Genomic DNA, 24,512 nt, shown 5'->3' with positions numbered 1-24,512 from the left:
TTATAGAATAATTTAATGTACAGCTGCTTTGAAACAATGCCTGTTGTGAAAAGCGCTGTATAAATAAATTTGACGACTTTATGGAGGCAGTATTTTAAGGCATCATAGGTGCGCTCTTGGTGCGATGTGAATGCTGTTCCAAAAGGTAGGTATCTTAATTATGCTGCCTCATAAGATATCTCGTTTTGGCCAAATTCTAAGGTCTCATCATATGTATCCTGGTAGGCAATCCCAGAATGCACTGTGATGAGTTTGCTGGAAAAATAAATCCAAGATGGATAAAGTTTTTTCCTTCTAAATTTAGCTTTATTAATCACCATGTTACAAATCTTTAATAATAAACAAATAGATTTTTAATTTTGTGAAAATTAATCAGATATCAATAAAATTATTAGTTAGTAGCCTAGTCTTTCTTAATTAAATGAAAATCAAAAAATGGTCTATTCAGACTTTTACATTTTCTACGTTTTCTCTCAGGTGATACCCCTGAACCCCAATATAGTACTCTATAAAATTATCTATAAAATATTTTAATATTTTGGTAGAAGATCCCTCAGACCCCAATGCTTTGGCTGTCTCTGGGTACCCAATGCAGATGTTTTGACTGAGACTATTTTGGCTGTTTTTTTTTTTTTTTTTGCTAACTTGGAAATAAAAAAAAAGTGCAATGTGCAAATGTATATGAATATATATCATTATATGAAAAATTATATTGTGATAGTATTTTTGGCCATATCGCCCAGCCCTATGATATATTATCAAGCTTTCCAAGAATAACTTTTTTCTTTGCAGTATTTTTTTCACTGAGAACCTCTAGCTCTAATCTACTAAAAATGTCGTTTCATAACTTTTTCTCCAAGTACAAATTAAATTCTCCAATGCAATAAATTCTCCAATGACAGTTATTGTCATTATACTAACACATATCATGGACTTTTAGTAAAAAAAAAAATAAAATTTTAAATTATGTGAGGTGCTTACTACTTAAAAAAGATTAATAGATAGACATTATTGTTACGATTTACCACTGTTGGAGTATTCAAATTATTGTATTAGACAAGGCAACCTCATGAGCAGGCTAGTAGGTCTTTAATCAGACAATGTCAAAGTCTTTCATTAATTAAATAAAAAATTCTTAAGAGTATTTGAGAAATTATTTCAAGAACATTATATATACACCAATCAGCCACCTGCCTAATATTGTGTAGATCCCCCTCGTGCCACCAAAACAGCGCTAACACGCATCTCAGAATAGCATTCTGAGATGCTATTTTTCTCATCACAAATGTACAGAGTGGTTATCTGAGTTACCATAGATAACTCTTGTCAACAAGGCATTTCTGTCCACAGAACTGCCGCTCACTGAATGTTTTTGGCCAAAAAAAAAACAGAAACACTTCAGCAGAAACACTGCACATGGCTATAGTCAAGCATGCAATTAGTCTCTGCTTGTAATCAATCACATTGGACTCAGGTCCCTGCATGCCCCTGCTGGTAGATGCTGGTATTGCAACCTGATTGCAAAAAGCAACCACTTCATTTTGTGTTGTTTCTATGGCACTTTTGTTTCACTTTCTTTGGCTGGGCTTGAACCTCGGTCTTGAACCTTAAGCACACACATATGCATGTACATGTGAAGCTGTAAGTTTCTTTTTTGTTCCATGTTCAACAATTTTACTTAATGTACATATCAGCTTTTTTTTAAAATGTGTGGTGATAAATTAATGTCAAATTATACTTCAAAAATCTTATTTTCCTTGAATGTCATGACGTTGTATTTATAATAATACCAGCTGTCATTGTTTGAAATTTCATGTCAGCTACACATTTTAACAAAAATGATTAACAAGTTAAAATAAAACAGAATTCAGCATATAAATATTAAACCATTGTATCATCAAAATAGTGCTGTGTCATTGCTGTTGGAATGTTATCTTTTGATCAAAGATTTTGATCTTTTGATTTGGTCCAATTTACCTATGTTGGTGTTGTAAAACAAACTTTTACAGTGACAGCAAAACACCTTTACAGCATTTTCACCTAGTAGAGGGGTGCTGTAGCATCACAGCATCATCTCTTGGTAAAAAAAAACAAAACAACCTTTCTCCCAGAGGTATTCCATTTCGATCGACTTTTCTCTAGCTTCAATACAAACTGGAAGAGAAGGCACACTGAAAAAGGGTGGGGCTGAAAAAGGTGAATAAATGTTACAGTATCCAGCTGGAACATGAGAGCTGTGCATCGTGTAAACCTCACTCTCCTAGCCTTAAGAGGCACATTAGCGACTGAGGCTAGAGCCATGGCTTTTCTAGGCTCCTTGCTAGCCGGTCCAACTCCCGTGCCAGGAATCGCCTGTTCGAATCCTGCTCTGGGTGGATCGAGTAGGACTGGTGATATAAAGTCATAATCAGCTGTCATGATTTGTGTGAAAGTGAATAAAATGAATAGTTATTGCAGCGCCTTAAGTGTTAATTTCACCAGGAAACTGCAGCGAAAGCATGTAAGACACATTTAGCAAAATGTAGTTACGGAAACATTAATTTTATGAGACCAGGTAGGAAAAAGCATTTTTCCCTATTGAAAGCCCTTCAGAAGTAGCCGTGTTTTCAAACATTTTTTCTTTCTTTCAAGAAACATTTCAATCAAAATTATTTTATTGTGTTGTTTTCCGGTGACAGGTTTTTGAAGGCTTCTCAAAAGATTGAAATGAACATATTTCTTCCTATCTGGTTTCATTGACAAGTAATCAGTCACATGACGCATGATCTCTGAAATGAGCTCTCATAAGCAAAGATGCCAGCCTCCATTTCAGATATTTCCAGGGAACCCTGTGTTAGCTGAGCTCTGCCACAGAGATGAATGGGAATGCTAACAGAATGCTTTCTCCAGGTATTTTAGAGCTCCTTGGTTGGACTCCAGCCCATTTCTGCAAAGCCTGTTGGATTGCTGGAGTCAAGTATGCGATTGGGCATGGCAGTGATCAATCACATGATCTGTAATGCATTACTGCATTATAGCAATGAGAATTTTGGAGGGAAATATTAATGATCCTTAAAGAGGCTTTATTTTCTTTATGCAAATTATTATTTCTTAAACTTTTCTTTTGAGATGGAATGAAATATGACCCAGGCAATATTTGTGAAATTGACCTATACCCATTTGTTGGACAGAAACATTAAAATATAGAATCAAAATTCTATAATTTATTTGCCGGACAAATAAACAAAGACAAGGGCGGAGGTCAACAAGGTGAACAATAGGAGATATCTGACCTGCTGGGATTCTCTTGTCGTTGTCTGCTTCACCCTGTGGTTGGAGGTGGTTGTGGTGGTGATCTCCATTATAGAGGTGGAGGTGTCAGAGCGATTTGCTGTAGCGCTGGACTGTGGTTTTATGGAGGAAGACTGCACCTCCCCAACCAGTCTCACACTCCCCTCGATACGGATGTTGGGATCTCCTTCCATGGCCATGTTAAAAATCTTCAAACCATTATAATAAAGGCCAGACATCTGGCCCCGGAAAGAGCGGCTATGGTCTCGTTCCCCGCCCCCAATCTGGATGGTTGTCTGGCTGTTGAAGATGGTGAGCTGGCGACCTACAGCAGAACAATGTTACTTTAACACAATAAACTTAGCAGACTAAAGAGACAGACAAGGGAAGGAGAGAGGAATGAGGGGAAATTATCACACCAGGGAAAAGACAGATCATTCAGCCATCGGCTAATGAGGATAATATATTTCCCACTGCTAATGTTAATGCCCAGTAATGTTTCAATGCTGTAATGAGGGGATGCTTATGAAACGTAGATAAACAAAAATAAAACAAAAGGACAAAGCAAGTAATACATTTTAAATCATGGCACTTTGCTAAAAGGCCATATCTGCCAGCGGTCCCTTCTCTTATTTTAACGTGAATGTGTCGGAGTGCTATCTGGGTTGGATGTGGTGTCTCTGGCTGGGGAGCTAACTGGTGCACACCACAATTCCAGTAAAAGATTGTAATCTAAAAAGGTCAACCAAACAACGATTTCTGGTCATCTGCCAGGTCACAACCAGACCAGGTGAGCTTGATTTGGAGGTGCCTGTCGTGGTGCCCCAGTATCCTTTGTGGAGGAAGACATAGCAGCGCACAGAGGCTTAACCGCTGGTACGGGACTGGGTTGTGGTGGGGACGGGGAGGCGGAGGCGGAGGGATTAGAGTTGGGGTTGGTGTCTGTGTCGGGCGGGTTTGTTGGATGTGCTCACCGGCGGTAGTGGAGCAGCTTCCAGACCTAGAGAGTTTAGTATATCGGCAATCATTTTATTGACTAGTCAAAAATTTCATAAAGCTGAGATGATATTATTGTTAGCACTACTACTACTGCTATTATTGTTTTTATTATCATTACTGCTACCACTACTACTATTATTATTGTTATTATTATTATTATTATTATTATTACTATTATTATATTACTACTACAACTATTATTATTATAACTGATTGTTCCATATCTATCTAAGCTTAAATCTATATCTTTCTTTTTCTCTCTCTCCACAACATCACCAGAATGTTTTATTATTAATAATAATGATTACTATTATATGACATTAAATGAACCTAGTCCTTAAACTTATCACAATACATGTAGACACTACTATATCTATACACTTATATATCTATGTATGTATGTCACTGGTCCCTTACTTGTATAAGCTGCTATGTCTTGTTAATTTGTGTTTTATTCAATAAAAAAATCAAAGGCCATATAAATGAACAAAAAAATTAAAATGATGTCCTCGCTTGCTAACCTCCATGTTATTGCAACCACATATGCAGATAAAGGTAACATATCTAAACAGAATTAAAATTACCATATAAGTAGTCCATCTGACTTGTGTGCTATTTTCCAAGTCTTCTGAAGACATACAATAGCTTTTTTTTTGTTCTGAACATTTGAGCAGTGTTGGGGAAGCCACTTTGAAACTGTAGTTTGATAAGAAACAAGCAGCTCATAATTTTAAGTAGTTAGCTACACTACAAGTTACCATCAAAATGTAGCTAGCTACATTGAAGCTACTAATGAGGCAATATTTACACAAAATCTACACTACTGACTTTTATTAATTAATGTATTAATTAAATACATTTAATGTGTTTAAATAAATTAAATGTATTTAATACATTTCATGAATAGTAACATTAATACAGTTAATAATGGCCATAAAATAAAATACAGCAGTATAAAATAAAAACAAAAACGATCAGACGGCATTAAAAAAAATGTATACTATACATCACACTTTTCAGTCCTGCTGTGGCCAGGTGTAGCCTACTTGCCTAAAGATAATTTTCTTTTTTGACAAACTCTCCCTGGGCTGTAATTTTTTGATCTTGTCACATAATATTTAATGAGGATAATATGTGAATAAAGACTCAGGGCTTGTATCTCCCCTCACCTGGGTTCATGATCATTGTATTTTCTGACTTTATTTACTATTGACATGCAAGTGCCAGCATTACAGGTCCCATGCAGAGCTTGCTCTAGAAATATTTGTTCACTTTGTTCAGGCCCAAAAAAGGTGGACGGAGAGTCATCCTAGATTGTTGTATAATAATACAAGCCATAAATGATTTCTTTTACCAATCATTTTATTTATTTTACATGAAATTATTGTTAATTAAATGCTAAGAAATGGAGAAATCAAATAGTTCTACATGATAGTAATTATTATAATAATATATACCATATATTTATACATATTATAATAACAATTCACTCACTACTCCCAACAACGCACAGATGATAAGAAGTGAAATAAACATATTTAGAAAAGAAACAAAATAATAACTTTTTGAATTATTTTATTTAAATAGTAAAGGTAAATATGCTGTTGTGTGATCTATTAAGAACAAAGTGTCTGAAACATTCTTTGTTTCAAAGAAGAATAAAATGATGTTCTTTTAACATTTTCAGATTTACTTGCCCCTGTACTTCTTGTAAAGGTAAACAAACTGTGGTTGCCTGCTTTACGTACCTGGGTATGTAAAGTGGGCAACCACAGTTTGTGGTTATCCAACCACTCTTATCCAAGTGATCTGTAATAAGCTCTCATTAGATGGCGGTAATTCACTATTTTTGCTTGTGATCTCCCATTACAAAAGAAGATAACGCTGCCTGATTCTGATCAGCAGACAGAAATATGCTGCCAGATCATCTGACATTTTGCCAGTAAAAGTTTGGCTTCTACTCAATAAGGAAGGATATTAGTTATAATCTGACCTACGTGATATAGCGTTGGTTACGCTACACCGCTACTTGGTGGAAAAAGTCGTTTGCTTCAGAAATACTATTCTGTTTTTAAAGCAGCTGAGCTACTGAAAAATTTTGTTAAGTTAGTAGGTCAATAAATGTAGCTAGCTACTCCCAACACTGCATTTGAGGCATCATAAACTGTACTAATGGACTACATTTCTAATACTTTTATTGTACTTTTTACAGACATGGTCACTATGAACTGTCATAATGAAAGACGCTGCATGAAGATACAAAAAGTATTCTTTTGTGTTATAGAAAAAATAATAGCATATTGGTTGAATGACATGAGGGTGAGTTAATGAAGAAATAACATTTTGTTTGTTTTTGTTTGATTGATTTTAGTTCCTATTAGTGAGGTGTTTATTTGAAACATATCTCAATGATTTTGTTCTTGTATTTTGAAATTTCTCTTATTTTGAACTTAGTACAGTACACAGCGAAACGAGACAACGTTCCTCCAGGACCATGGTTCTACATAAAAACAACATAGGACAAACACAGGACCACATGAGACTACACAAGTAAATAAAATACCTATATAAAATACCTATATATACACCTATATAAAGTGCACGTGCAAACATGTGCAAAAAGTACAGGACAGTACAATACATTTCTGACAACGAACAGGACAATAGGCACAGTGTGAGACAGTGAAGCGCCGACCAGTACACAGTAGTGCAAAAAGATGACAGTTTCTAAAAACATAAACATAACATACTATGATATAGTGTTCTATGCACATAGCAGTTATTGAGGTAGCAGACAGTTATAAAGTGACAGTAATTAAAGTGCAACTCAGGACACGTGTGTGTGTGTGTGTGTCAAACCAGTCTCTGAGCATTGAGGAGTCTGATGGCTTGGGGGAAGAAGCTGTTACACAGCCTGGCTGTGAGGGCCCAAATGCTTCGGTACCTCTTGCCAGACGGCAGGAGGGTAAAGAGTTTGTGTGAGGGGTGTGTGGGGTCGTCTACAATGCTGGTTGCCTTGCGGATACAGTGTTTTTTGTAAATGTCTTTGATGGAGGGAAGAGAGACCCCAATGATCTTCTCAGCTGTCCTCACTATCCTCTGCAGGGCTTTGCGGTCCGAAACGGTGCAAGTCCCAAACCAGGCAGTGATGCAGCTGCTCAGGATGCTCTCAATAGTCCCTCTATAGAATGTAGTGAGTATAGGGGTTGGGAGATGTGCTTTCCTCAGCCTTCGAAGAAAGTAGAGATGCTGCTGGGCTTTCTTGGTGATAGAGCTGGTGTTGAGGGACCAGGTGAGGTTCTCCGCCAGGTGAACACCAAGGAATTTGGTGCTCTTGACGATCTCCACAGAGGAGCCGTCGATGTTCAGCGGAGAGTGTTCACCTTGTGCTCTCCTAAAGTCAACAACCATCTCTTTTGTTTTGTCCACATTCAGGGACAGGTTGTTGGCTCTACACCAGTCCGTTAGCCGCTGCACCTCCTCTCTGTATGCTGTCTCGTCGTTCTTGCTGATGAGACCCACCATGGTCGTGTCATCGGCGAACTTGACAATGTGGTTCGAGCTGTGCATTGCACAGTCACAGTCGTGAGTCAGCAGAGTGAACAGCAGTGGACTGCGCACACAGCCCTTGGGGGCCCCCGTGCTCAGTGTGGTGGTGGTGGAGATGCTGTTCCCGATCCGGACTGACTGAGGTCTCCCAGTCAGGAAGTCCAGGATCCAGTTGCAGAGGGAGGTGTCCAGGCCCAGCAGGTTCAGCTTTCCAATCAGGTGCTGAGGAATGATTGTGTTGAATGCTGAGCTGAAGTCTATGAACAGCATTCGAACGTATGAGTCCTTATTGTCTAGGTAGGTGAGGGCCAGATGGAGGGTTGTGGCGATGGCGTCGTCAGTTGAACGGTTTGGACGATACGCAAACTGCAGTGGGTCTAGTGAGGGTGGCAGCTGGGTCTTAATGTGCCTCATGACGAGCCTCTCGAAGCACTTCATGATGATTGGTGTGAGTGCGACGGGACGGTAGTCGTTGAGGCAGGACACTGAAGACTTTGGCATGGGGATGATGGTGGTGGCCTTGAAGCACGTTGGAATGACGGAACATCTACTAGCTGGTCTGCACATCCTCTGAGCACACTGCCAGGAATGTTGTCTGGTCCAGCAGCCTTCCGTGGGTTGACTCTCTGTAGAGTTTTCCTCACATCCGCCGTGGTAAGACAGAGCACCTGGTCGTTGGGAGGAAGGGTGGTCTTCCTCGCCACCACGTCATTCTGCTCTTCAAACCGAGCATAGAAGTCGTTCAGTGCATCTGGAAGGGAGGCATCTTTGTCACAGGCAACTGATGTTGTCCTGTAGTTGGTGATGGCCTGGATGCCCTGCCACATGCGCAGCGTGTCACCGCTTCTGAAGCGGTTTTGTGAGTATGATGAGCGGTCTGTATGCTGGAATTAACATAACAGAGATGTGGTCTGAGTAGCCGAGGTGGGGGCGGGGCTCCGCCCGGTACGCGCCTGGGATGTTTGTGTAAACAAGATCAAGCGCGTTCGCCCCTCTCGTTGCAAAGTCCACATCTTGTGATTCGCATGGTTGAAATCTCCTGCGACAATTAACAGTCCATCGGGGTGAGCGTTCTGCAGTTTGCTCATAGCCCCATACAACTCACAGAGCGCTTCCTTAGCGTTATTGCTGGGAGGAGTGTAAACTCCGGTTATGCAAACAGTGGTGAATTCCCGTGGTAAATAAAAAGGTCTGCATCTAACAGTCACAAGCTCCAACAGCGATGAACAGTAACTAGAGACTAGCATAGAGTTCTTGCACCATTCCGTGTTGATGTAAACACACAAGCCACCACCGCGAGTCTTACCGCAGAGAGCTGTATTTCTGTCGGCAATAAACGAGGCGAGCCCATCTAGCTGAATGGCGGCATCAGGAACTGAAAACAAAGACGCAGCAGTCTCTAAACTCACGCTGCGTAGCCTGCTGGAGTCGGATATAGTCCAGTTTATTGTCCAGGGAGCAAACATTTGAGAGCAAGATAGACGGGAGAGCCGGCCAGCTAGGGGTTTTTTTTTAGCCTAGCATGGACCCCCACCCTCTTGCCGTGCTTCCGCTTCCTCGCACACTGCTTACAACGTCCTCTCCCCTGGCCACCGGCATCAGGCGACGCCGAGGACTGGAGGCCTGGTCTCCGCAGCAAGCCGAGTACGCGTAGGGCCTCCTGCAGGTCATCATGCAGCTTGGTTTTTGCATGAGTCTTATATTTCAGTAGTGTCTGGCGATGGTAGACACGAACACCGGTTGCTCCAATGTCCATGTGTCGCAAAAGTCTGGCTTTTTTAACAACAATAGCACCATTTTGGATCCGGAGTGGCCGCTGCATGGTACCGCGACGCCATCTTGGATCTTGGATGTATAGGGTGCTTCTCATTTCTGAAATTGTGCATCCTCATTTCCTTTCCTTACTTTCTTTCCTTGTTTCCAAGCTCCACCCTCTTAGGAAATTAGGAAAGGATGGAAGGAATGGAAATGAGGACAGAGGAAACGAAGCAAGATGTTTTTGTAAAATACAAAGTCCTGCTCACTCAAGCATGACTGCAGTGCCTTGGCATGCTTGCCTTTATGTTATTGAAACATTATATATTAATATATGCATAATAAATGTAAATGATTCAAGATACTGATTCAGGTTGACGGTGCAGGTGTTCTTTTGAGGAACACTTGACCGAGATTTGACATGTACTCAACCAACTTTCCACCACTGGAGCCAAGATTGCACTAGACAAGGGCCAGTGGTGCTGCACTAAGGTTGAGTATGTGGTTCTAACAGTGAGTGCAGATAGCATCGAGAGTATGAGCCATCTGCGACATCAATGCTCTGACCGGTTAGTCAGAACTCAGAAGCTTCCTAGGCGTCTGCAACTACTCCCGACAGTTCATCGAGGACTATGCAGAGATAGCCAGACCCCTCACGGAACTAACATTTGAGTGGGGAGAGCCCCAGGAGGCAAGCTACTCATCCCACTGTCTCAGTGCCGCCCTGACAGAGAAACAAGACACAGACAAGTGTGTTGTCGCCTACGTGAGCCGACCTCTTAGTGTTGTTGAGATGAAGTTCTCTGACTGCGAGAAGGCCCTCCTGGCCACCATATGGGCTGTGGAACACTTCCATAGCTACATTGGGGGTCAAAAGACAGTCACTGAGACTTGTCACCAACCTTTCACCTTCCTGAACCGCCAATGGCTGAGGGAGGGGCGGGTCTCCAACAGCCGCATTGCCATTTGTATGATGGCCTTGGGTCAGGGCCTGTCTGAATGCCAATAATGTGACTGTGAATGGCAACAGAGCCCAGAATCCTTACTTCACCATTCCACTGCTCCCATCAAATCATCTTTACTATGATGAGAATACCTGCGCAGACCTCCCAAGGGTCTAAATGGATGACTGACTTGGGTAGGAGCCAGTATTGATTGGTTCAATCACAACATCAATAAACCAAACAACAACCAACTGGGAAACAAGACAAGCCAGTACACAGAGATTGCAGCAGTGCTCATTACACTCCAGCAAGCCACAAAGTTGACTGTTGAGCAACTGAAAATCTGTTCGGACTCAAACTATGCTCGTCATAGTTTTATTTCTCACATTCCCACATGGAAAGACAGTGGCAAGAATAACACGTAAAACAAGGAAGTCAAGATCTCCGAACTCTTCCTGGCTTGTGACCGGTTGTGACTGACTTAGGAATGACAGTGTACTGGAAAAAGGTCAAAGGTCATTCCCAAACCTCTGGTCCTGACAAAGACGGTAATGACGAAGTGGACTGCCTAGCCAAACTAGGCGCAGAAATGGGCACGGCCTGGGAGTTCCGAGACGAGTGACTTTCAATTACCCCAAAATTTGCTGAAAACACAATTACCCATCGGCAGGCAAAAGAAAGGCAAGAAGACCCACTGACCTGCCCACAGACTCTGCACCTGGGAAGAAGACATGGTGATGCATATCTGATCACCATGCAGGAGCAAGACCTGGTCATCCAAATCATCTGGCAGAGGGTAGCAAACCTTGCAACACAAGGGGCCTCTCAAACCCCACTGTGTGAGTCGGAGAAGCTACATACTCTCCTTCATGACCAGCTGCATCTTAAACTGGAGAAAGGTTTGCTGGTCTATACCTAAACTGACCAGGGACCAGCTCGCTGAGTTGTCCCAACCGATCATAGGGGGGTGATGCTAGCCCATGCTCACAACTCCCCTGTTGGAGGCAACCAGGGTTACAAGGCCACCATCAAGACCCTCCAGCAAGTTGTTTATTGGCCACTAATGGTCCACGACACTCATTCCTATGTCAAAGGATGGATCAGACCCCACTACAGAACAGAGGGATCCTGTTCCCGTGGTGGATTGGATTGGACCAGTCCCAAAGTCATCATGAGGTAAAAAGTACCTCCTCACCATTACCTGCGCTTTCACCAAGTTACTGGAATGCCTCCCAGCCTCTAATGACAACAACCGCAGTCCTGCTGCATGGTTATGTGTGCAGCCACTGGGGGCTAACCCCATCCATTGATTTGGATCGAGGCACCCATTTCACCTAATGTCATGACTACCAAGTATGAAAATCAACTTCCACATCCAGTAACATCCCCAGTCATCTGGACAGGTCGAATGTGCCAACCACACTATTATCAACATGCTTAAAAATTATGCTAACAGCAATGGCAGAGATTGGGATGTGAAACTCCCCCTGGTGCTGATGGCCATTAGGTCTACTCCGCACTGCTCCACATGAGAAACACCATTTGAAATGATGACTGGAAGAGAAATAAGGTGTTGCAACCACCTAAATGCCGCACCAATACGTGATGTACCTGCATGACCATCTTTGGGCCACATTTGCGTGGGCCCAGAAGAACTTGGAAGCCAGCGTCAAGGGATCCAAAGCCAATAATGAAAGGAAAGCGTCTCACCATTAGTACCATGTAGGCGAAAAGGTACTTAATTTCAGGTTCACGAAACAGGCAGGAATATCTAAAAAGTTCCTACCAAGATAGTAAGGCCCCTTCGAGATAGTGGGAAAGCTCTCACCAGTAGCCTACAGCATCAGGGCCTCAAAACCAAGCCAAACACCAGCATACAAATGGGTACACTCGAACCAGATTAAGGTCTTTAATCCATTTTCACTCCAAAGGGGATAAGATGCACCACAGTAACACTATAAGGATAGCTGCATGCCTCAACCATCCCGTTGGCATGCACTAAATCCTAGCACTTCTCCACTTTCATCCAGTAATCAACTTTGGTTTGTTTCAGGATGAAAGTGGATCCTCTGCATTCTCCTCAGCCTATGAGTCACCTTATCCAGTGAAGTGGTTAAGCCCGGACCGCCGACCAGCATCGTCCTACAAGGGACACCTGGCCTCTTGATCACCCGTTGCAACCTGTACACCCAGATAATTTACGTATGTTTAGATCCCTAGGATGTATATCACAAAAACATCCACCTACCCCCACGATTGACTGAAGGCAGACTAACAGAATTTTTAGCAGAACCCAAATGCACGACACAGTCGAACATCCCAAGCAGACAACTGCTCACACCCTTGAACAATTGCAAAAAATCCTAGTGACCAAGGAGGACCTCAGTGGCCAGACACGACCAAAATGATTTCTCTGCGGCCTGCTTGCCATGACATCAGCAATCAGGTCACTGTTCTCCATTGGCATCTCAGCTGCCAACACTATCAGTATCAGTGTGCTTTAAAGGTGCATGGGTGAACACGATGAGGAAATGCCAGAAATCCAACAGAGACTGCTCCTCCAAAAAGAACAATAACAGGGCCTGGGTAACACAATTCAGGGTACTATTGTCACAGTAAATTTGCACTCTGCTCTTTCCAATAATAGCATGCTTTAAGTACTTTTTGGTCCTAGTATCCATTCTCAGGTTCTACAATGATTTTGTGTTCTGACTAAAGAAAAGCAAAGGATTGTGTTACTGTTAATGCTGTGCCTACCTATAACTTGGAATATGTGTCTTAATGTGTGATGAATGTAGCTTTAGACTTAGCTAGAAGTTATATGCCCAGATGTGCCTCAGTCTCTGCCCAGATGATAAAGCCTCTGTGAACTTTATGAATTGTATGGACTGTGCAACCGTTTTCTTTTCTATCAGGAAGACACAGATGGCGTAACCCAGTTTACTGTGAACCTACAGGAACCGTTTGCACCTTCAGTTGCTCTAAAGATGCTGGACAACAACCAACTCTTCAGACCAAAGGGGGAATGTTGGGCCTCATGTGCTCAGATAGGAGACAGAGGCAGGCCTACACACAGTCAGAAAGACTTACTGAGGCCTATAGGAACACTCAAAGCCTGCTAACACAACAACGGTGCCAAAATCCAACAAAGGGAGTCCAATCAGGCTACAGATCCCATCAAGCCTTGGTCACTTTACACCTTGGTGTGAAATTCTGAAGGATTGAACTCTCAACTCATATTGGATGAAACACACGACAGAACGTGTCCCTCAACCATGATGTCATAGAGAGTATAAAACCCTGGAGATTCCTCCTAAGCTTGCTTCCAGCGACAGTAATCGCCTCATCTAGTTGCAGCCCTGCTGCTTCCAGGTGTAGCCTTGCTGCCCATGGAAGTAACATACGTACCTGAACTTTGGGCGTACAATCTCCATCTCACTAGACAAGCTGAGATTCTCTGTGTTCCACTGAGCAAGCTAAAGGATCTAAAGGAATCCCCTGAGCAATCAGTGTCTCACCCTTTTGCCTGCAGAAGTGAAGAAAGAAGATTTCTCTTCCTTCTTCAACAGGGTCAACTTTGCTGATTTCTCCACCCACCCGCCGAGAATCAGCCGACATACCGCCCTCAGACAGAGTAAGGAAACTGCCTCCCATCATCACTCGAGCTTTGAGGAACCAAGTCGGAGTCAAATGATGGGATGAACACACATTCTACCCATGTCCTCACGCGACTTAAGTAAGAGGTTTATGTCTGGGCAGAGATAGATTACTATAGTGTGTTATTCTTGTGTATCAAGGTTATTGCTGGTACAGTTTATGGACCACCAAGTCTGCTCATTGCTGCAATAATACTTAACGAATTACTGTAACTTACTGTTACCACAAATGAGATTTGCTGTCTTGTCGTCCAACCACATTGGGCTGTTTGTACATTTCCGCCAGCACACTAAGTTTATCCATTAAAGAGCCAATGACCATTTTATCTCTGTAATAACGGTTGCCGTCTCTCCCATGATCGCTAAACTGGCTTCGGAGCCTTCACCCTGTTCTCTCTCTCTCTCTCTCTCTCTCGCTCTCTCGTACTAACCACACGCACACAATCATACCAGCACACACATTTGCCTAACATATAACTTGGCGATAGAGCTCTGCTTTGTCTCCAAGTTATCTTACCAGCGCAGACATGCGTTAAACGGGCAGACGCTATTAACCAGTGTCTCCGCCCACATTCACGGCCACATTCTCTGGCCGAAAACATCATGTGACAAGCTCTTCACGAGAGCCACACCCTCCATTTTGTGCACAACTTTTCTCCACACACACACACATGCACACACACCATCTACACTCCTCTCATGTATTATAGGCTTATCTGTTACCATATCTAATCATGTTACTGTTTATTTAGTTTGTAGTTGGAAATTGTACGTTTCGACTGCATTGTATTGATTATTATTATAATAACCAAACCCACTACTTAATGAAGCGTAGTGGGTTCCTTGCTGAAGTGTCCTCAGTAAAACTTCCTTGCTCAAGTGTCCTCAGTAAAACTTCCTCCGTTCTCGATCCTCGCCTCTTCGTGGTGCATTTAGAGAATTGATACATCCTTAATGATTGCAATTTAAAAAATGAGAAGCACCCACAGTTCCATGTCTAGTTCTGCTTCCTGTTCCCTGTATGTCATGTGATTTCCTTGTTTGTCATGTGACCCTCATGTTCCACGGGTCTGTCTCAATCAGCTCCCTAGTTCAGTAGTAAGGGCATGGATAAGGGAGTCGGCCATTTTAACGTCCGTCTCAATCGCAAAATTCTTCCAGTGCACTGAAAACGTTCATAACACTCCATAAATCCCACAATGCACTGTAAAAACCAGGGAGCATCTTTGTCTTATCGGACACATCATGTCTTCTGTCTCCTCTCAAGTCATTAGAAAATGAGCACAAGTGTAAAACTATGAAGACAAAGCCTTATGTTCTCTTTAAAATAAATGTTGTTTTCTTTCATTCATAATTACAATGAAAGGGAAACAATCTTTAAATATCTGATTTGTTACACGAAGGTTTAAAATACACTCCATTATGTTTGTATTTCTTTATTTAATGTAATTTATCTTTCATAATAAAACTGTATATCTTCGACAAAAATGATCTTTGTCATTTATACAGCAATGTTGTTGATTAAACAGCTGCGTTTCAATGCGTGAGCCGTGTTGCAGATAATTGAGTCAATATTCAGTGGATGAACACCCTTGCATTGCCTGAATTCTTGTTCACGATATACTAATTCACGACATAGGGAGCTAGGGAGCTGATTGAGACACACCCCTTGTTTATTAGTCTTGTCTTTTGACAATGGTTGATGGTTTTGGTTGATTGTCTTCCTATCAGATTTATTAGTCATGCCTTTTCATTGTTTCTTGTTCTATTAGTCTTGTTATCTTGTTGTTAGTTCTGTTCTTTCATTGGTTCTCATGTTATTAGTTCTGTCTATTTATTGGTTATCATGGTACCCTTGTTTGTGTATTTTGCCTCATGTTTGTCATTGTTCTTTGTCAATTTTTACAATATTAAGAAGGCTATCAGAAATAATAAAATAATATTGTTAATTTACTTTATACACACCTGTATGAATAAATGTGGTTTGGTTTATGTGAGCATAAAGTTGACAATATTGCCATGACAGATGTTCCACCTAACATCATGTTAAACAACATCTGAGGACAGTGTTGACTACATTCTTCTAAAAGAGTTAACTCTGATCTTTTAAAGTTGTGTGAATAATGATAACCTTTCACACAATATTTCACAGACCCAAACATTGACTTTGCTTAAGTATTTTTTAAATCTTGAATTTTGTGTAATTTCAGCTAACATTAAAAGTCAATAGGACAGTCTTAATTTTTAGGTATACTTTCCTTTCGGGTGAATTGTTTGGGACTTTAGCAAGCTGTGACAATTAATATGCATTTTTCACCCACCAAAACAGTTGTCACGATACAGTTCAGAGTGTTCTTATTGTGTGTTATGTTAAAAATAAGAGTGTTATTTTTATTTTATAAGAATAGGTATTCTTTAATTGCTTTAAACTAATGGTTAAAGATGTAGTATATAAGATTCAGAAATCCTTGTTATTAATGACACCTGTGGCATAAGTGAACTGAAGTCAGCTACCTGTCGCTCATGCTCGCGCTCGTGCACACACTCCATAGGGACATGAGCGAGCGAGCAAGCATCGGCCAAAACAATGACGTAACGTACAAAGAGGCTGAGCATGATTCACCGGCAGACGAGGTAGCATAATTAAAATGACACAGTTATGATTGCTTTACTACAAACTTTGAGACTAAACTAAAACTACTTATCAGCTAACATAGCATACTGATAAACACATAGAGCCACATACTACCGAACTACACCCGATAATTTACTGTTGCACTGCACTGTTGTGTTGCACTATTGTATTTTTTGTATGTCATATGTTGTACTACGATCAAGAAACCATTGTATTTGCTTAAATTTATCCTGAATACCTGACTTTTAGTATAAAGAGAAGATTGTTGAAATTATTCTAAAGTTATGAAGCAAAGTAGCTTGCAATTCGTCAGCATTAGTAGGCAAGATCAAGTTAGCTAAAATTACACAGATCAATCCTTATGGCATTATATTTCACATGCTTTGCAGTTATGTAAGCTTAACTGTCCAATAAGAATGCCAATTCAGGGTCAGTTTTGATCCACCGATCAAACGAACGAAGGTCCCTCCAGGAATCAAATGCCCTGCTGATGTTACCTCTAGTTTTTGCTCGACCACAGACTGGATTCAGTAGATAAATATTTTTTGCTTTTTTTTTGGCTTACTCTGAGTTTGTGTATGAGAGGGTGTTGTACTGGGAGCTGGACGTTTGCTGGATTCCATCTCTAAGATAGCGTTACCTAGTGTTGCATTTGTTGTCACTGTTGAATAGCAGAAGAGAAGCACTGAGGCTCTCCGGAGTGCACATAAACGCCACATCCTTTGGATTTTCCCAGCAAAACTGACCCACTCCATTCACATGAAAAGGGAGCGGGCAACCTAGGAAGTCCGGGAATGGCTAATTTTTTAAGTTGAGTTACAAGCCGTTCACACATTGGTAAAAAAGGCGAATATTACATGAAAATGTTTACATACTGCACCTTTAAAATACTATTTAAACATGTTATTTACAAAAGAACAATAACAACTATGTCTGCATTTTAGCAAGATGAGTTGAAGTGGATGCAAAGACGTTAGTGATTGTGAAGTTCTTCATAAACACAAAGAAAAACAGAAAAAGAAGTAAAATACAATCAACAAAAAGAAAACAACAGTGGCACATTTCATAGATGAAGGGTTTTTGAAAAAGATATTTTTCTTTTTCAAAAAAGAGAAAAAGAAAAAGAGAAAAAGAGAAAGTTATTTTATTCCAATATATATGTTGTGTAATTTCTTGAATACATTTACAATTTTGTTAAAGGGACTCTCATGTATAGAAATTCAATTTATTTATTATAGCTGTCAGCTTATACAACACGATGATATACAAAATGCTCATGTGCACATATGCACATACTATGCAACAATTATAGAACAATTATTAATAATTTTATTTTTATTTTATAATTTAAAAGGTAACACTACTTAAAACAAATATATTTATGGTTTAAACATTGATTGATTATTTGAATTAAAAATAGCTGCTTCAGACCTACATTTACAGTCCCTTTAACCAAATATTTTCACATACATTGCATTATATAAAAGTGTTTGCATATTAATTAAATTATTGTTAAATTAGAAGTCAAATTTGTCCATTTTAAATAGTTTCATTTAATTGAGTTTAAATTAATGTTTAAATTAGTATTTAATTTATAATACAAAAATACTACTTTGATTAAACTTAAAATATAATTTTTTTTACATAGTGTTTTTCCTTTGTCGAGTAGCCATTCGTCAACTACTCGACCAAGTCGATATGGGATTCGCTGTCTAGTGATCGTCAGCCGTTCATTATCAATGTTTCCTTTGAAGTTTAAAGAGACATTTAATTGGTTAAAATCCAAGATCAAGAGTTAAACTTACTGCTCGAGCTATGCCACAGAAAATATTTTATGTTTAAGAAAAATGTAGGATGTTTAAAAATCTTCTCACCACAATAGTGGTTATCTGAGTTACCGTAGACTTCGTCAGTTTGAACCAGTCTGGCCATTCTCGGTTGACCTCTCTCGTCAACAAGGCATTTCCATCTGCAGATCTGCCGCTCACTGGATGTTTTTAATTTTTGGCATCATTCGCAGTAAATTCTAGTAACTGTAATGTGAGAAAATCCCAGGAGATTAGCAGTTACAGAAATACTCAAACCAGCCCATATGGCATCAACAATCATGCCATGATCCAAATCACTGGGATAAAATTTCTTCCCCATTCTGATATGAACATTAACTGAAGCTCCTGACCCATATCTGCTGATTTTATGCATTGCACTGCTTCCACAAGATTGGAAGATTAGATGGATGATTGTTGGTGCCAGATGGGCTGGTTTGAGTATTTCTGTAACTGCTGATCTCCTGGGATCTCTAGAATGTATTCCAAATGGTGCCAAAAACAAAAAAACATACAGTGAGTGGCAGTTCTGTGGGTGGAAATGCCTTGTTGATGAGAGAGGTCAACAGAGAATAACCAGACTGGTTAGAACTGACAAAGTCTACGGTAACTCAGATAACCACTATTGTGGTGAGAAGAATAGCATCTCAGAGATGTGGGTTGGTGCTGTTTGGTGGCATGAGGGGGACCAACACAATATTAGGCAGGTGGTTTAAGGTTGTTGCTGATTGGTGTAATACACCAATCAGCAACAACCTTAAACCACCTGCCTAATATTATATATATATATATATATATATATATATATATATATATATATATATATTAGGACTGTTGATTTAACGCAATAATTCAGGCGAGGAGCCTACCCCCCTGCGGGCAGGGCTCAACTGGTGGTGGTGGGGAGGTGGAGGTTGCAGTGTTAGCACACCGAAACAGCAATGTGATAGATTGTGAGCGGACTTATAAAGCAATGGCTTACGTGCGATTGGCTAGGAGTTACCCAGCTAATGATGTGATTATGTACACCTGCTGGTCTTCCCGCTAGAACTACGCTCCACTTCCATTAATCGCAATGCCCCCGGACCATAATAAGAAAGATTCCTGAGAAATGCAAGCTTGTAGTACCACCTATTTACTCCAGAGGGCAGTAGTTGAAATTTCAGCTGTATGGCACCATGCAGTTTATACAGTGAAGAAAACAACCCACAACACAGACATGCGTTACGTTCTTGCGTTTAAAACACTTAAAGGAGTGGAAATGCGAACTAAGGGATCTCAAGATGTGTTTAAAGATTGAGTATTAAACTATATTTAATTTGACACAGTGACCTAAAAATCTTATGTTTATGACACAAAGCACCTAATACTCAAGCATGTCTGACACTTGTTGAAATTGACGGGTCCTTAAACAAGCCCTCATAATAAATCTCCAACTGATTGACAAATTCACTTGTCAAATGGATTGCTGTGAACTGTATGCCAGTGATTGACTTATGTTCAATAATACAGTAGTAAACAATACATTGTATTCTAAAGCCGCTTATTATATTGTCTTATCAATGATTAACTCTTCTGCCACAAGAATGTAATGTAATGCATTTGAATTATCTGAATATGTTTATATATATATATATATATATATATATATATATATATATATATATATATATATATATATATATAGATAGATATATAATTTTTAAATATTTAAACATAACTATGTATAATTATTTCATCATTATATATTGAACTATTGTTATATGAGGGGCTTTCTCAGCAAATATTTGTATATGCGATTAATCATGATTAATTAATTGAGACACCATGTAATTAATTTGATTACAAATTTTAATCGATTGACAGCCCTAATTTATGTATATATATACACACACACACATGTTGTGTTTTCATGTTTTATGGGGACTTTCCATAGACATAATGGTTTTTATACTGTACAAACTTTATATTCTATCCCCTAAACCTAACCCTACCCCTAAACCTAACCCTCACAGAAAACTTTCTGCATTTTTACATTTTCAATAAAACATAATTTAGTATGATTTATAAGCTGTTTTCCTCATGGGGACCGACAAAATGTCCCCACAAGGTCAAAATTTTCGGGTTTTACTATCCTTATGGGGACATTTGGTCCCCACAAAGTGATAAATACACGCTCACACACACACACACACACACACACATACGTATATACACACACACATATATATATATATATATATATATATATATATATATAAACATAAAATGTTTAGTTCACTGTTTCAAGTTAAATATAGTTTAATACTCAATCATTAAACACATCTTGAGATCACTTAGTTCACATTTGCATCATAAACATAAAATGTTTAGTTCACTGTTTCAAGTTAATAGTTTAATACTCAATCTTTAAAAACATCTTGAGATCCCTTAGTTCGCATTTGCGCTCCTTCGAGTGTTTTGAACTCAAGAACGTAACCCATGTTTGTGGATCGAGTAGTGACACTGCCTACTGAAGTGTTTTTTCACTTTTAAACTGCGCGTTGCTCATACAGCTGAAATTTCACTTACTGCCCTCTGGAGTAAACAGGTGGAACTACAAGCTTGCATTACTCAGGAATCTGCCTTATTATGGTCCGTGGGCATGCAATTAATTGCGTAAATTTTTTGTAAAATTAATCACACTGAATTAACGCGTTAAATCGACAGCCCTAATATATATACACTCACCTAAAGGATTATTAGGAACACCATACTAATACTGTGTTTGACCCCCTTTCGCCTTCAGAACTGCCTTAATTCTACGTGGCATTGATTCAACAAGGTGCTGAAAGCATTCTTTAGAAATGTTGGCCCATATTGATAGGATAGCATCTTGCAGTTGATGGAGATTTGTGGGATGCACATCCAGGGCACGAAGCTCCCGTTCCACCACATCCCAAAGATGCTCTATTGGGTTGAGATCTGGTGACTGTGGGGGCCATTTTAGTACAGTGAACTCATTGTCATGTTCAAGAAACCAATTTGAAATGATTTGAGCTTTGTGACATGGTGCATTATCCTGCTGGAAGTAGCCATCAGAGGATGGGTACATGGTGGCCATAAAGGGATGGACATGGTCAGAAACAATGCTCAGGTAAGCCGTGGCATTTAAACGATGCCCAATTGGCACTAAGGGGCCTAAAGTGTGCCAAGAAAACATCCCCCACACCATTACACCACCACCACCAGCCTGCACAGTGGTAACAAGGCATGATGGATCCATGTTCTCATTCTGTTTACGCCAAATTCTGACTCTACCATCTGAATGTCTCAACAGAAATCGAGACTCATCAGACCAGGCAACATTTTTCCAGTCTTCAACTGTCCAATTTTGGTGAGCTCTTGCAAATTGTAGCCTCTTTTTCCTATTTGTAGTGGAGATGAGTGGTACCCGGTGGGGTCTTCTGCTGTTGTAGCCCATCCGCCTCAAGGTTGTGCGTGTTGTGGCTTCACAAATGCTTTGCTGCATACCTTGGTTATAATGAGTGGTTATTTCAGGCAAAGTTGCTCTTCTATCAGATTGAATCAGTCGGCCCATTCTCCTCTGACCTCTAGCATCAACAAGGCATTTTCGCCCACAGGACTGCCGCATACTGGATGTTTTTCCCTTTTCACACCATTCTTTATAAACCCTAGAAATGGTTGTGCGTGAAAATCCCAGTAACTGAGCAGATTGTGAAATACTCAGACCGGCCCGTCTGGCACCAACAACCATGCCATGCTCAAAATTGCTTAAATCACCTTTCTTTCCCATTCTGACATTCAGTTTGGAGTTCAGAAGTTTGTCTTGACCAGGACCACACCCCTAAATGCATTGAAGCAACTGCCATGTGATTGGTTGATTAGATAATTGCATTAATGTGAAATTGAACAGGTGTTCCTAATAATCCTTTAGGTGAGTGTATATGATATATATATATATACATATATACACACACACATACATACATACACACCCACACACAATGCCTGTATTACCTAACTTGCACAATATTTTGCAGCATTTGTATCAAGGCTCACTGAGTTAAGTTAAACCTTCCCAGGTAACAAACACTTTCTCTTTTCCCACTTTCTGTCCTGTTCTTCTATCCTACATACACTCTATTACTCTAAGTTCTTTTTAGAATTAAGAAGTTCACTCATCTATCTATGTATATTATTTAAGGGTAGTACATCCTGCATATCCATATTTAAGTTTTAGTTTTGTGATGCATATCTTAAAAAAAGCAAAACAATAAACTGATTTTCATTTTTAGGCACACAATATACTATAATGCTACCAACACAACAATCATGATTCTGCAAAAGATCATACACTACCAAGCTTAACAATGTTATATCTCAAAATGTTATAAAGAAGTGTAAACCAAGAGACTTTGACAAAAGCTTGGGTATTTTTCATTTGATTATGTGAGTGGTTAACTTGCTCAGCAAATATTTGAAATGGCCTTATCACCAATAATATACTTAAGAAGTTATTTTAAAGGAAATAAATCAACCAGTTAGGATTGATGCACGACTCTGAAAAGGCTCTTTGGCGAAGTTCAAAGAATGTTATCTTCAGAAGACTGATTGACTGAATGCATTTGAAGTGCCTTTCTTCTTTGTGTCATAGTCTTCAGATATTTAATTTAAAAAAAATAAAAAAAGCCCATCGTATTCTACTGCTTTTACTTCTGCCCGTTTAAACAGATGAAATGACAAGGAGCAGAAAGTGATGTACTACTGTGTCCACACAGGGGCAGGAAGGGGTCAGAAAGATTAAAGCCTTGACAGGTCTTGGTCAGAACTTCCTCAATAGGAGACAGCAAGTGTCACAAAGTGTTTTAAATAATCTCTTCATACCTGGAAGGCCAGATGAACAGGCACTATTACATTAGTTCCAATAGTACAATACATCCATGCTGTTTGCATTGAAGACTAATGACACCGTCTCACTCGGATTCTCATCAGGCTCATTGTGTCTGAATATCCTTTCCCAAGAACAACTTTGAACTCAAAGTTAAAAATTTTATGTTGAAATTTTGTTCTAACAATAACGTCTAGGTTACGTATGTAACCTCCGTTCCCCGATGGAGGGAACGAGACGTGTGTCAGAGAAGCGACACTAGGGGTCTCTCTTGAGCGCCGATATATACCTCTGTCTTATGAAAAAAGGCCAATGAGAAGTTGGCAGAGGGTATTTGCATATCCCGCCCCCGGGCATACAGGTATTTAAGCGGGGCGAATACGGGAGTTCATTCAGGATTTTTCTGAGGAGCCAGAAATGGTCCGGCCACAACAGTGGCTGAGCCACAAATGTGCCATGCGCTGAGCCGTGTACGTGAACTGCTGATACAGGAGCGGGCAGGTATTTCTTACGTGCAAAGGCGACCAGCTGTATCAGGCTGCACGTACCCTTCCCCAATGCCCCATTAAAGCCATCAGAATCCTTCTGGTTACCCTGGAGGGGGGAACAAGGTGATGGCTGCCAACCAGGGAACGGGCCAAGCCTGGCTGGGCCTCTTTTCTCTCTATGTTTCTCGCATAGAGCAACTACGGCCGGGGCCCTTACATATATTAAGGGAAGGGGGTCATACCCCGTTTCCTATTCTTTTAGGGGGAGAAGACCCTGCGGAGACCACACCTACCCTGCAGGGGAGGCAAAGAGTGGCGAATACAACACATGGCCGCTTAGGACCTATGTGGGAAAGTTGGTGCGGTGGTAGATCCAGCCTCGTAGAGGGGGGAAGCTTACAACTCAGCGACCGAGGCAGCTGTAACTGCCTAAGGGAGACACGGGAGTCCGCTCGTGAGGGGACAGTACCGCGGAATTACACACAGGGGGAGTCCAAAC

At 40.4% G+C, this 24,512-nt stretch overlaps 1 pseudogene; it reads right to left on the bottom strand.

Annotated features, from left to right (window-relative positions):
* Positions 1 to 24,512, bottom strand: part of LOC127617774 (neurexin-1a-like) — a 233,428-nt pseudogene that overhangs the window by 36,893 nt on the left and 172,023 nt on the right.

Source organism: Xyrauchen texanus, chromosome 24 (assembly GCF_025860055.1).
Source record: "Xyrauchen texanus isolate HMW12.3.18 chromosome 24, RBS_HiC_50CHRs, whole genome shotgun sequence".
Lineage (NCBI taxonomy): Eukaryota > Metazoa > Chordata > Actinopteri > Cypriniformes > Catostomidae > Xyrauchen > Xyrauchen texanus.
This window is presented reverse-complemented; position numbering and strand designations above follow the sequence as displayed.